General features: G+C 42.9%; 1 protein-coding gene across 1 annotated transcript in view; it reads right to left on the bottom strand.

Moving 5' to 3' along the window:
• kiaa1109 (KIAA1109) overlaps positions 1 to 3,543 on the bottom strand; it is a 347,797-nt gene extending 344,254 nt beyond the window's left edge. Inside the window, exon 1 of the mRNA XM_084310762.1 lies at positions 3,439 to 3,543. The gene's annotated coding sequence lies outside the window, so the exon portion shown is untranslated. The remainder of the gene's footprint in view (positions 1 to 3,438) is intronic.
• Positions 3,544 to 14,728: the final 11,185 nt, after the last annotated feature.

Below are 14,728 nucleotides of genomic sequence, written 5' to 3'. Positions count from 1 at the left end.
TAACCCTGGTTTACACAGTTAATAGTAGGGGTGCACCGATGTATCGGTCGGGTATCGGTATCGGCCGATAAGTGCCTATCGGCCGATAAGCTCGAATGTGCCGATGGCAGTAGCCGATAAATATCCATCAATTTGTGTAGCGCCAAAAGGCAAAAGAAAGTTCAGTCGCGACTTGCACAACGCCGCCCCCAGCCCACACACACAAGCTACTGCATCAAAGTTACTACTTAACAAAGGCATTCGTTTTGTGGCATTAACGTTATATAGATAGTGGTACACGTTCAATAACATCAGCATATTATTTACCCGAACATATCATGTAGCAAGCATTACTGTTCATACTAGCTCAGTTCCTTCCGTTGCTCATAGAGCCCCGAGTTGTACCCAATCCATTCTGCAATCTGTTAATAAAGTTTTCAATCAGACAAATGTATAGAAAGGCTTTGTTTTATTATAACATTCGTTGCAGTAAAATCATTATGCCTCGTTTGGTCATCCTGTGGAGCGCTGGTCGGCGGGGAGCTAACGTATTAGCTATGGTAAGTTTGTTGTGCTTCTCGCAAGCAGATCAATGGCGGCATGCCCGGAAGTAGAAAATGAATAAACGCTTGCCGATTGGTGGTAAGAACAGCAGGAGGTGGGTGCTAGCGGTGTGACGTAATTGGCCGAATCGACTGTCAATCAAAATTGTTCTATTGCATTGGTTGAGAGCTCTGGTTGAGACAATAGTATCCAGCTGCAGGCCGGCCGACCATACTGGGAGAGTGGGAGAGGGATAGTGCTACATGGCATGGTGGAATTAATACCATAAACATATTTCTTGATGTTTCCTTTTTTTAAGTAAAGAGGCCTACAAATACAAACATACACATACAAATATACAGTAGTTTCATTTAAAAAAAAAAAGAAAATTACAAAAAATATATATATATATATTACAAAAAAAAATAAAAAAATTACAAATATTTGTTTTGCCACAAATATCGGTATCGGTATCGGCCGATTGTGTAAGTTGAACAATCGGTATCGGTGGCAAATTTTCATATCGGTGCATCCCTAGTTAATAGATCACCTTCTTGTTTTATATTCATGTTCAGAGAGGAGTAATAGTTAGATCTTTGTATGTGATTTATATGGCAATTAAATCAATGATGTGTTTGTTTGGAGAGTTTGACCTACAGTTAATGTGCCTACCACGTGAAGGTGCATGATCAATGGACCGCACAAAAACAATTTGTGTAGGTGGAGACTAGAGCTACCAGTGACCACAGATAGTAATAAGTTATTAAGAGTAAGTAATCCATACCATATATATCCTAATAGTTACCTTATTACCATACTTGGCTGAAAATAAACTTTGCTGCCTGTTGTGAATGTGTTTTCCCCTGTATGCTAATACATAAGGCATACATTTTTGCAGTTGAGCAAAAATTAGCAGTTGAGTAGGCTATATGTGCTGTGTTTTTATGTCTTCCATCGAGGACCACCTTGGAAATAAGTGTTTTAATGAATGCTTTTAGGTGATATCCTCAGGAATACAAATTGGTCAAGATAATTTGTTTTTATGATGAGTTTTTAATTTACAAATAAATCTAATCAAATCAAAAAAGCAGTTTTTGCAGTTGAGCTACAGGTGTTGTATATTATACAGCCCTTTGTTTTCATGCATCTTTATCAAGGGAACCCTTATCCTAATGATTTAAAAAATAATATTATGATGATACGATATGGACCTAGTAGTTGAGTCATCTGTGGCACTTCGTTTCTCAATGGATTTGTCATCTAGGAGGGTTAATAAACTAATTTAGCCGGGGTGTGTTTTTTAAAAAGGCGGGAAAAATGTGTGAGACCAAAATCCAAAATGGCTGCCATGGAAATTAACTTTTTAATGGTTTGACCTACAATGATACACAATACACATGGTACCAGCCCCCTCTCAGTCATGTACCAGCCAGCCCCCTCTCAGTCATGTATACCAACCCCCTCTCAGTCATCTACCAGCCCCCTCTCAGTCATGTACCACAGGCACAGCCCCCTCTCAGTCATGTACCACACAGCCCCATCTGAGTCATGTACCAGCCCCCTCTTAGTCATGTACCACAGCCCCATCTCAGTCATGTACCACAGCCCCCTCTCAGTCATGTACTACAGCCCCATTTCAGTCATGTACCACAGCCCCATCTCAGTCATGTACCACAGCCCCATCTCAGTCATGTACCAGCCCCCCTCTCAGTCATGTATACTGGTCAGCCCCCCTCTCAGTCATGTACCAGCCCCCTCTCAGTCATGTACCAGCCTCCTCTCAGTCATGTATACCAGCCCCCTCTCAGTCATGTATACCAGCCGCCTCTCAGTCATGTACCACAGCCCCATCTCAGTCATGTACCACAGCACCCTCTCAGTCATGTACCACAGCCCCATCTCAGTCATGTACCAGCCCCCCTCTCAGTCATGGAGCGTTCTCATCACACCCTATTTTGGTGTGATCTCGCTCTGATTCGACCCCGAATGGCTAGTGTGAAAGCCCCCTTAAATCCCATCGAGACCCAGGCGGATATGTTGAAGAGAGCTAGCAACTCTGAGTTAAAACAATAGAGCTATAACAACTTATACAAACATTCCGTGCAAGGCCTCTATTAATGAAAATAACATATTACAAGACATGTGGGTAACACTAACATACCATGAGATGTTGAACAAATATTTTCCAATAGTGTGGCAAATATGGGGGAATATTTAGGAAACAATATTTTTGTTATTTAGTATCATCCACATTTCTATAATTATTCACTCAAGACAATACAATCTCAAATAAAGACATTAAAACAGCATTAACTGTAAATCAGAAGGCCGTGTTATTTTGCAAACTAGGCCTACATGAAGTAATCAGCTGTCCAGTAAATATACCATACCTAATCAACAATTAAATTGACTCAACATGTAAGCTAAGGTTTTAGATTAATCGGTTAGGAGGTTGAATCAAGTCAGGTACATTTTACTAGCTGGCTAACTAGCTAATCCAAGCCCCTTTGAACTCAACAGCAGGAGCTAATGTCAGCAGCAATCAACTAACGTCAATAACCATAACATACTGTACACTTGACACTTGCAGCATCTTCCGGCAGCAGTGACAGGGGAGTACGCCTGCTACATTCAGCTACATTGTTAGCATAACATTACAGTTAGGTTAGCTAATGTTAGCGTATAATGACGTCTTTCAACTGTTAGACGGGGTAACGTTAGTCCGCGTAAATTATTAAGATAACGTCTAAAATAAGGGAGCGGCCACACGGATCCATTTAAAAACGGAGATGAAATTAAGTATTCTTATAATGCTAGGCTAACGTTAGCTAACCGGCTAATATGACTGACAGCCCAGGCCGCGCCCAGTAACTTCTGTCTTCTAACTAAAAACATCAAGCAATGTTGGAGAAATACCTTGTCGTAGTTGATGTACCATGTGGTTTCATTTTATTCAGCAGTTACTATCCTTTCGTCCTTGCAGACATCGGCATAGCTAATAACTGTATCATCCCTCTGGATTATTTACAACCATAGTTGTAGATACTTATGTCCCGCAACAATAACACTTCCTGGATTTTTCAAAATAAAAGCATAATTATGCACAAGTCTGCAACACAAGTTATTTTAAAAGCTTTATTTTGCACATTAAAACAACAAACTAAACATTTAATCGAACATATACAATACAATTATGCTTCTGTATGATGATAATAAGTTATAATATATTTTATACTGTAAGTTCTTCTCAGTACTCAAATGGATAAATGCTGTGTATTGGAGTACATAGCTATATAGATTGGACAATACATAGCTATATAGATTGGACAATACATAGGCTATGATTGTTGGGAGAAAAAAACACCGAACTCTTGCTCCATGCGCTCCTTTAGTATTCACCATGAAGCTACGAGTGTTGACAGTTCAAAAGGGCATTTTTTTTATTAGGTTACATGTTATGATGCTCAGGATGTTAAAGTGGAGTTTGACATACAGCAGGTTTCATGCCGACATGAGTAGACCTGTCCATACTGGACTGTCCTGATCAGAGGGGAGTTTGAGCTCCTACCTCAAGGCTGTCTATTTTGTTTGCACAGCAATTAGTTGCCTGAATTTGCACATATGATCTTTGCACTGATAAGCACTTTATGTATTCAGCATTCAGATATTTTTGCACAGTCTTCAGTGATTTTGCATGTCCATTTGTCCCTGTGATCTGAATTCTGTAATTGTATTTTTTTATGATTAATGTGTTCTTTTTATACATCTGTCTGCAACCAAATGTCCCCTGGTGGGATAATAAAGTTTGACTTGACTGTACAGACTAGTTTCGACTTTTAGTCTGAAAATGATACGGGGAGTGTAATGTGGGTGTCTTTGTGGCTCACATGGGCTGTGTGGCTGCTCTAACCTGTTAACATGGGCACTGAAATGAAAAAGAGGTTCCATGGCACACATGTGCTGCTCAGGTAGACGTGTCCCGGGCCTTAGAACTATATTTTATTTCTCAACATTTTATGGCATAATTGTTAAATAAAACGAAACAATCAGAAATATATATGATTTTTTAAATATACATTATCGCACTTTTAATTTGAAGGCTAAAAGCCCAAACCGGAAGTCTGGTTTGTCTTACCAGAACATCTGTGATGGATGGTCATGGCTAGAAGACATCCGCATTTCGTTGAAATGCATTAGAATTTCTGAAATCGCTGACTACACAAATACAAAATTTCGTTTTGGGTTAAGCCGGTGGATGTGATGTCTGTGAGGTTTATTAACAACTTTTAACGTGAAAAATATACGAAATGTGGATACCTTCTACTCTAGCCATGACCCGATGACCGTGGTAGCCAGGTGGATGATTGATTGATTGATTGATTGGTCATTGGTCCTACATTGATTGATTGATTGATTGATTGATTGATTGATTGATTGATTGAAAACTTTATTAACAGATTGCAGAATGGGTACAATACAGTACAGCTCAATACACACAATTGTTAAGGGGATGCAGACCAGAGAAAGACTTACGTCTTGTTTACATCAGGTCCCCCATTTTCAATTCATCATAAAACATATTTTATGACATACTGTACAGATAGACAGTACTGTTACATCCAGACATTTATGACATACCAGATCTACAAATATACAGTACTGTTTAAGAGTACAACGCCTGTCACATAGACCCTGGCGTTGGAAACTGATTAAGAGACAGAGTTTCTAAAAAGACAGTAGCCTATATACATTTAAGCGGGAAGATTGGGGGGGGGGGGGTACTGTACATTGGATGGAGTTGGGTTTGGACATTTACAGGGGCCAGTTTCGAATGACAGCCTCCCGTAGGTGCTCTTTGAGAGCAGTTTTGAAGGTGGGCAGTGATTCACATTCCTTTATCTGTGGGTAGGGCGTTCCACATTGATGTGGCATAATTGCGAAACGTGTTTAGTCCCTTGTTTGAGCCGAATCTGGGTTTAACATGATTTGTGGAGCTCCCTCTGGTGTTGTGGTCGTGGTATTCACTGACCTTTGGGAAGTATTTTGACATGTACATGGGTATCTTAGTGGTGTAGTGTATCTTGTAGACCAGGCCCATTGCAAGTTGCTGTACTCTGTCGTCTACTCTAAGCCATCCTAGGGTGTCAAAGTGGGCAGGGGTGAGGTGGGTTTTACGAGTAAGGTCAAGCAGTAGTCTGACCAGTTTGTTTTGTGATGTTTGTAATCTTGTTTTTTGTGCCTTTGAGGTACCATGAGGTGCAAGCATAGTCGTAGTACCCTTGAATGAGTGCTCCTGTTAGAGTCTTCAGGGTATTCTTGTTTACCAGAGAGGATATCCGGTACAAGAATCTTGTTCATTGGTTGACTTTTTTTATTACATTGGTTGCCATTTTGTCACACTTCTACGCAGAGATGGAAGACGCTCCACTGCGTTTCACTGTTATGGCCCGTTTCAACCGACTCCGGCCAAGTCTAGCAGCGTGGCTGCTTTAAATAAATGTCCTATGTAGAGGAGCATTATGCAGCCACGAGGTACTGCATACGCTCCTCTACATTGACAATGAATTGAATGCAGCCAGACTTGGCTGAAGGCGGTCGGAACGAGCCTTCAAACACATTCGCGTGTTTCGAGACAGTTGTGCGTAGGTTGTTTAAACATGTACGTACTTTACCCTCACAGGAAACATCACGTCCCGCCATAACCTAAAATAGAGATGAAACAATATGTGGATGATCAAAAATGTTCATGGCAGAAGGAAAGATTTTTTATTATTATTATTATTATGTAGTTAGTGGAAGTGGTTAAAGATTCAGTAGCCTACAATGAAAATCAGTTTTTCAATCTCATTGCATTGTTTTACAGAAGGTACGTTGATGTAAAATTACCCAAAATGTTAGAATAGTTGGTATTGTGAAATTGATGACATGGGGCGCCTGTGGCTCAGGAGGTAGAGTGGCTGTCTGGTAATATAAAGGTTCCTGGTTCAATCCCCGCTCCTGGCAGTGTGTCGAAGTGTTCTTGAGGAAGACACTGAACCCCTAACCCCTAACTGCTCCCAACGAACAGGTTGGCCTGGGGAGCCATGCCATAAGTCCGACAGCTCAAGAGGCGGAAGAATATCCCATTGGACCAAAAGCCCATTGGTCCGACAATCCATTATCCTGAAAACAAAACCCAGTGGTCCAACAATCCATTATCCTGAAAACAAAACCCAGTGGTCCAACAATCCATTATCCTGAAAACAAAACCCATTGGTTCAACAATCCATTATCCTGAAAACAAAACCCATTGGTCCGAAGTGCCATTGCCCCGGAAACTAGTTAAAAAGGTAGGTATTTTTTTGCCCTTAATATCTAATGTATTTTGATGTGCAAACAATGTGGCGTTGTTTCAGCAAAAGCCAAGGTTCGGCACAATTAAAATAAAGCTACACATCTCTCTCACATTCACAATGCCTATAATGTTTACTTGTAATGCCCAAGAGAGCAGTAAAACGCCTTTCATCGAATCTATTTTGGTAAGTATTTCAGCACCATGGACAGAGACCGGAGGTCTAATTATCATCATTAGTCTTTGCTTAAACTTGACAGCAAATAAAGAAATGCATTGAATTACATAATTTCTAGTACAGTACAGTAGGTAACCAATGGGTGTTCAAAATGAGTCTCCCCTCTCACTAACCTGTTAATGACTTGCAGATTAATAAAATTACCCAGTCTGTGTTCCTATTTCTTGTCATAGGCTCAGTAGCCTACTTGTAGGTTTGCAAACGTTTATTATCCATAGTCTGAAAGGTACAGAAATCCATCAGATGGTCGTTAATAGCTGATGCTGTTTTATCATAATGTAGGATAGTGGAACCAAAGAAGCCGTGATAAGAATCCTACCTTGATTACCATACATCATGGGTGCATGGAACACCGCTTCCACAGGTGATAATAATCCTACCTTGATTAGCATACATCCTTTTTCATTGCCACTGGCATGCAGAGACACGTATCTTCAGCTAGTTCTGGCAGAGGTCCCGAGTGTTTTCAGTTCTCAGTGTCACCCAGATCTTTAGATTCCCAACACAGTAACACAGCAGGACAACAGATGAAGGTATAACAGAGGTAAATCTTGATTTCAGCTCGGCATTTAACACCATCATCCTCTCCAAGCTGATCACCAAGCTCCACGATATTGGCAGCCACCCCTCCCTCTACAACTGGATACTGGACTTCCTGACTGACAGACCTCAGCATGTCAGACTGGACAGCCTCAAGTCCTCCACTCTCATCCTGAACACTGGTGTACCGCAGGGCTGCGTGCTGAGCCCTCTTCTCTACTCCCTCTTCACCCACGACTGCAAACCGGCGCATGGCTCAAACACCATTGTCAAGTTTGCAGACGACACCACCGTAGTGGGACTCATCAGCAACAACAACGAGTCGGTGTACAGAGAAGAGGTCCAGTACCTAGCTGAGTGGTGTGCAAATAACAACCTGGCCCTCAACAACACCAGCCTACAAGCCACTGCAATGGAGGGGGGGGGGTCTGCTGATGGAGACTCAGTGTTCACGGTAACAGAACATGAGGTGAGGAGGACCTTTAAGAAAGTGAATATCAGGAAGGCATCGGACGGCATCCCCGGCCGCGTCCTAAAAGTCTGTGCCGACCAACTGGCCCCGGTATTCACTGACATATTTAACCTGTCCTTGGAACAGGCTGTCATCCCCACCTGTCTGAAGAAGTCCACTATCATCCCTGTACCTAAAAAATCGAAGCCTGCTTGCCTCAACGACTACCGCCCTGTAGCTCTCACCTCCATAGCCATGAAGTGCTTTGAGAAGCTAGTAAAGGGCTACATCTGCTCCTCCCTCCCCATCAACCTGGACCCCCTGCAATTTGCATACCGCCCCAACAGGTCTACGGAGGACGCCATAGCCCATGTGCTGCACACAGCAGCATCACACCTGGACAAGAGACAGGGGAACTATGTGAGAATGCTATTCATCGACTACAGCTCAGCATTCAATACCACAGTCCCCTCCAAACTCATAGCCAAGCTCAGGGACCTGGGCTTGAACTATGACCTCTGCCAGTGGGTCTTGGACTTCCTGACGGGCAGACCCCAGGTGGTGAGAGCAGGCAACTGCACCTCCTCATCCATCACCCTCAACATAGGGGCCCCCCAGGGCTGTGTTCTGAGTCCCCTCCTCTACTCCCTGTACACACATGACTGTGTGGCTCAGTGGAACAACAACACAATCATCAAATTTGCTGACGACACAGTAGTGGTGGGCCTGATCTCTGCAAACGACGAGAGGGCCTACCTGGAAGAGGTCAAGGTCCTGGCAGGATGGTGCCAAGAGAACAGCCTCTCCCTGAACATCAGCAAAACAAAGGAGATGATTGTGGACTTTAGGAGGTCAGGGATCAGGGACTACAGCTCCCTCAGCATCGACGGGGCACCGGTTGAGAGAGTGAACAGTTTTAAGTACCTCGGAGTCCACATATCTGAGGACTTGACATAGACCACACACATTGACAGTGTTGTGAAGAAGGCACGGCAACGCCTCTACTTCCTCAGGTGCCTAAGGAAGTTCCAAGTCAGTCAGAAGATCCTTAAGAACTTTTACTCATGTACAATAGAGAGCATCCTGACTGGCAATATCACCTCCTGGTTTGGGAATAGCACTGCACAACTACAGAGAGTGGCCCGTTCAGCCAAGTGCACAACTGAAGGCGGGCTTCCCACTCTCCAGAACATTTACAACAAGCGGTGCAGGGGTAAGGCTAAGAGAATTATCAAGGACTCCAGCCACCCAAACAACTGCCTCTTTGAACTGCTGCGGTCAGGCAAGTGATACCAGAGTCTCATGGCAAGCACAAAAAGACTCAGAAGAAGCTTCTATCCCCAGGCCATCAGGTTGCCCAATGAACAATAACACTATTCAACAACCATCAAATGCACTCCCAGCACACACATCCACACTCACTTTAAACAAACAACACACTGCAGCACCCACTCTCCACACTTTAGAACACCTAAACACACTTTATATTGATTGGTAAAGGATTTGCACTACAACCCATACCTCAGTACACCTTACTGTAAATTGTACCTAAATTGTACCTCATTCCATTTCTGCTTTGCACTATATAGTATATTGTATATTAGTATATTGCATAGTATATTGTATGGTAACTCAGTTACTTCTATTCTGCATTGAATTTGTATAAAAGTATTCTGTACTTCTGTATGACAACTATTAAAGAAACTTGAAACTTGAACTTGAACACCAAAAAAAACCAAGGAGATAGTGGTAGACTTCAGGAGAAATAAAAACAGGCATGCACAGCCCCATCCACATCAATGGAGAGGAGGTTGAGCGGGTCAGTAGTTTTTAATTCCTGGGAGTCCACATCTCTGAGGACCTGTCCTGGACCACCAACACCTCGACCCTGGTCAAGAAGGCCCACAAGCGTCTCTTTTGCCTGAGGAAGTTGGCCAAAATCCACCTACCCCCTCCCGTGCTAGCAAACTTCTATTGCTGCATGATTGAGAGCATCCTCACCACCTGCATCTCAGTCTGGTATGGCAACTGCACTGCAAAGGACCGGAACATAGCCCAACGCATCACCAAGACCCCCCCCCCCCCCCATCTCATCAGTCTATGAGAAGCGGTGCTCACAGAGAGCACGGAACATCATCAGAGACGCTTCTCACCCCAACCATGGACTGTTCACCCGCCTGCGGGGTACTCGCTCTGGGGCACGCTACCGCAGACTTCCAGGCAGAACCAACAGGACCACAAATAGCTTCTTCCCCTCAATCAAAACACTACTCTGTCTCAATCTACCTAGCCCACCCAGTTGCAACTGTGTTTGAGCATAGATCATGCTGCTTTACTGCCTTTATTTACTGTACATATATTTACCTTATCTACTGTATTTACTGTGCATATATCCCTATAGCTTAGCTTAGAGCTGTAGTACATTGCTGTGTAATGACAATAAAGTGAATAATCTAATCTAAAATCTTGATTTGGAAATTGTAATACCAGTGAAAGACAGTGTGGATGGGATAGTAGGAAATGTCCTAATTTTGGGACTGCTTGCTGGTGGCCTGAACGCAGTACCGCCTGGTGATGGGGGATTCCAGGTGGCCGCAGCAGCCAGTAAAATGGGTGGGTGGTACCCTGGCGGCACGCACAACAGAAATAAAACAAAAAAAAACAAGTTGCCACTAAATCATAAATAAACTACAAAAGAGAAGAATTACAGATTATAAATTCAGCCGCACACACCGACTGAATATTGCTGTTAGTGTTACTTATTCGTGCTGTTTATAAATTGTCACAGGGCTAAACATGCGTTCAATCAAGCAAATGCCTGTGATTACACAATGGCATGCATAAACACCCAGCCTGGCGACTGGTATCAACAAAAGGTGTCCCCGCCGCCACCCTAATGGACCACCATGTGTTGAGCAAACAGACAATGGAAAACACACAAGGAACTACAATAACCTATATCGTGTGCCAACTGAAAACAAGAACGGGTCGGGAAAGAAACTAATGTGGGGAGACACAGTGCAGCCGGCCCACCTGACACTGTATAGTTGGTCCTACAAAATACACCAGCGGAAGCACAGTGTGGTGCACTGCATTCATGAAAAAGCTCAGTGTAGCAAAAGTGAGTAGCCTCTGTGCCCACAGTGGAGGAAGAGATGGATGGGTGGAGGATGAAGTTGAAGGATGTAATTGAAGCCAATGTCACAAAAGGGAGTTTATGAGTTAGGAGTCTTCTGCCAGGACTGGGTCATTTAATTTGTATTAATCTGCAAGTCATTAACAGGTTTGTGAGAGGGGAGAATTGTTTGAACACCCATTGGTTACCTACTAGAAATTATGTAATTCAATGCATTTCTTTATTTTCTGTGAAGTTTAAGCAAACGACTATACAGTACACACTTCTTGGCCAATTCCCAGATCTCCTCCCTCCATAGTCGATTGTCCACAGCTGTGCCCAATCACATTAGTCAATAATGTCAGAAATGTTCTGGGCACAGCTGTCGAAGAGACACCCTGCAACACACAGTCCAAGCTTTTCATAATTGTGTCTCAGTTATGCAATAATCCACAGCACATATTAGGTCACCCCCCGCCCTGTTAATTTGATTTAGAATTCCTTTATTTTCATTGTACATACGACATTTAGGCACACTGCCTGAGTGGAGCTTTTAAATAATACAAATATACTAGGACAGTAGCAAAATATACAAGAACAAATGGCAATAGCAAATAGAAAATAGCAATAAAAGTAAGAATAGTAAAAGAAAATATGGGATAATGCACATGGTAGGTATTTCACAGATACATGTCAGTGACTGCACAACATGAGTCTATTGCACAGAGTAGAGGTCGTGCAGTGTTTGGATTGAGTATTGTCTATGAGGGGGGTACTTTCAGTGCAAAGTTAAGTGTGGCCTTGGGGTAAAAACAAAAAGAAGAACCAAAGAAGCTAGTAGTAAGGGTGCATGGAATATCGTTCCCACAGGTGATAAGAATGCTACCTTGATTAGCACACATCTTTTTTCATTGCCACTAACATGCAGATACATGAGTAGCTGGGCTTGCATCTTCAGCTAGTTCTGGCAGGCAACGGGCAGCAGCAGTGTGTGAGTGCACTTGTGGAGAAGTCACAACCTGTCTGGCTGGGATGGGCTTTATTGTTAACTGAAGTGCACTACCTTACCTTACTACCAATTGTAGTTACTTACCATTACTAGTATTTTTCCAATTGAGATTTTGTAGTTTTTCTAATTCGTTGTTTGGTCTGGCCTCATGGGGATGCTCTGTAAACACTGTAAAAGCACTGTCTTGTGTACGCTTATTGTAAGCTCCTTGTTGCTTTAATATCTCGGGAGAAACCCAAAGACTTAAAGCCCAACCTCTAGGTTAAACCCTACTGATCAATTATGGGTAGTTTACATCATTGGTATATAATTTCATTATTTATTTTTTTCCATTTGATACCGGAAATGCCACTCTGAAAGAGTTAAAAAGGTCCACGCACGAATAACATGCACGCGCGAATCAAAAAAGCTTATCAAACGCCGACGTCACAACAGGTGTGGCTTGCATATTAATGAGCCGAATCTAATGTTGCTTTTCCACTAAAATCACACCGTCCCCTGGTGAGCCCCCTGGTGACCAATACCTGTTGTGACGACATTACACGTGCACGTTATAAACCATTGATTAAAATATGCATGTGCATGTTGATTGTGTTGGGCAGACAAAATGTTTTGATAAAAACGCTAAAACTGGGTCAATTTCAATACTTTTTTTTCCAATTCTTCATGAAAGTCACTGTTGGCCTAGTCCACATTGTTTATTGAACAAAAATACAACGTGGAGGTTGACCTTTAAAGTAACACGCCAACATCATGGGAAATGCGCTTACCATCTTCTCTAGAGTCAGACAAGAAGATATGGAAGTGAATACGGATCACTAGCCTAGCTGTTGGCCAAAAACACCTCTCCCAGAATGTTAAGCTAGGCTAGTGGTCTGTATCTGCTTCCATTCATTTGTGCTAAGCTAGGCTAACTTGCAGCTGAATGGCTTTCTACTGAACACAGAGAGGAAATTGGTATATATCAGTAAGACCCTACTTACCCCTACTGACATAGGGTCTGAGCACCCGACTCAACAGACAGATTGGCTGGCAAGGCCAGGGCACTTGTCCCACCCATGTCATGCTTGCGTTCAAAGCCCCCTCCCCGGTCCAGGTGACACACACACACACAACACACACACACACACACACACACACACACACACACACACACACACACACACACACACACACACACACACACACACACACACACACACACACACACACACACACACACACACACACACACACACACACACACACACACACACACACACACACACACACACACACACACACACACACACACACACACACACACACACACACACACACACACACACACACACACCTCCTCTTTCTTCTCTCCATCAGTTTCTCTTCCTCTATCCCTTCTCTCTCTCTCTCCTTTTTACTGTTCATTTTGGTGGCATTGATTGTTTCATAGTTTGTGTGGTGTGTATCATTAGTTTACTAATTACTTTTGATCTCCAATCCCTGTAAATATTGTGCGTGTGTTGGTCACTGGTAATTAGACCTCCATTCCCTGTCCATGGTGCTGAAATATGTGCCAAATACTCTCTAAATTGGCATTAGGCATTGGATTTGTATTGTTGTGAAGAGAGAGAGAGAGAGATGTGATGGCCAAAACAATGCCACATGGTTTACACATCAAAATACATAAAATATTAAGGGCAATGGACCATCGGACTAATGATGAGCTTCCTTTCTAATTGGGCAATGGCACTTTGGACCATTTCGGGATAACGGGCTGTCAGACCAACATGCTTTCGGTTCAATGGGAAATATTTCGGACTATTGAGGCGTCAGAATAATGGGCCTTCGGATTTATGGGTGGTCGCCTTCGCCGTCGGTGTGTGAGTGAATGGGTGAATGTGGGGCACAAGTCCTAAAGCGCTTTGGACAAAAAGTGCTATGTATATAAATGCACCATTTACATCCCTTTTATCTCTATCCCCCTGGGTATCGACAGAAACAAACCATTCCAGATATCCAATCTGCTTCCCTGATTATTGTATAGTCTACATTTACATTTACATTTAGTCATTTAGCTGACGCTTTTATTCAAAGCGACTTACAAGTTCTGTACGACAAGACAGCAAGAAGGGTACAACTCTATCAGCTGAGTAACAATGTTTATCAAAGTGTTGCGTGTTACAGTGTAGGTTAGTTTATTAGGACAAGTCCATGACAGTAAGGTTAGTCACGGTTAGATTTTTTTTCTTTTCTTTTTTTATCATTTCAGATAATGGTTGAAGAAGTGAGTCTTTAGTCGACGGCGAAAGATTGGACGGGATTCGGCTGTCCTAACTGGGATGGGTAGTTCATTCCACCATTGTGGGGCAAGGACAGAGAATAGGCGGCTTCTCTTTGATGACCCTCCGGGAGCTTGGATAGAAGTAGGTCTGAGGCGGCCAGAAGATGCAGAGCGTAGGGGTCTTGAGGGTGTGTAGTTAGAGACCATTGACCGGAGGTAGGCGGGAGCGGTTCCCTTTGCCGCACGGTCTGCTAGGTTG

Source organism: Notolepis coatsorum (genome assembly GCF_963971535.1).
Source record: "Notolepis coatsorum genome assembly, chromosome: 3".
In the NCBI taxonomy this organism is placed as follows: Eukaryota; Metazoa; Chordata; class Actinopteri; order Aulopiformes; family Paralepididae; genus Notolepis; species Notolepis coatsorum.
The sequence above is the reverse complement of the archived record's forward strand: the minus strand, read 5'-3'. Positions and strand labels throughout refer to the sequence as shown.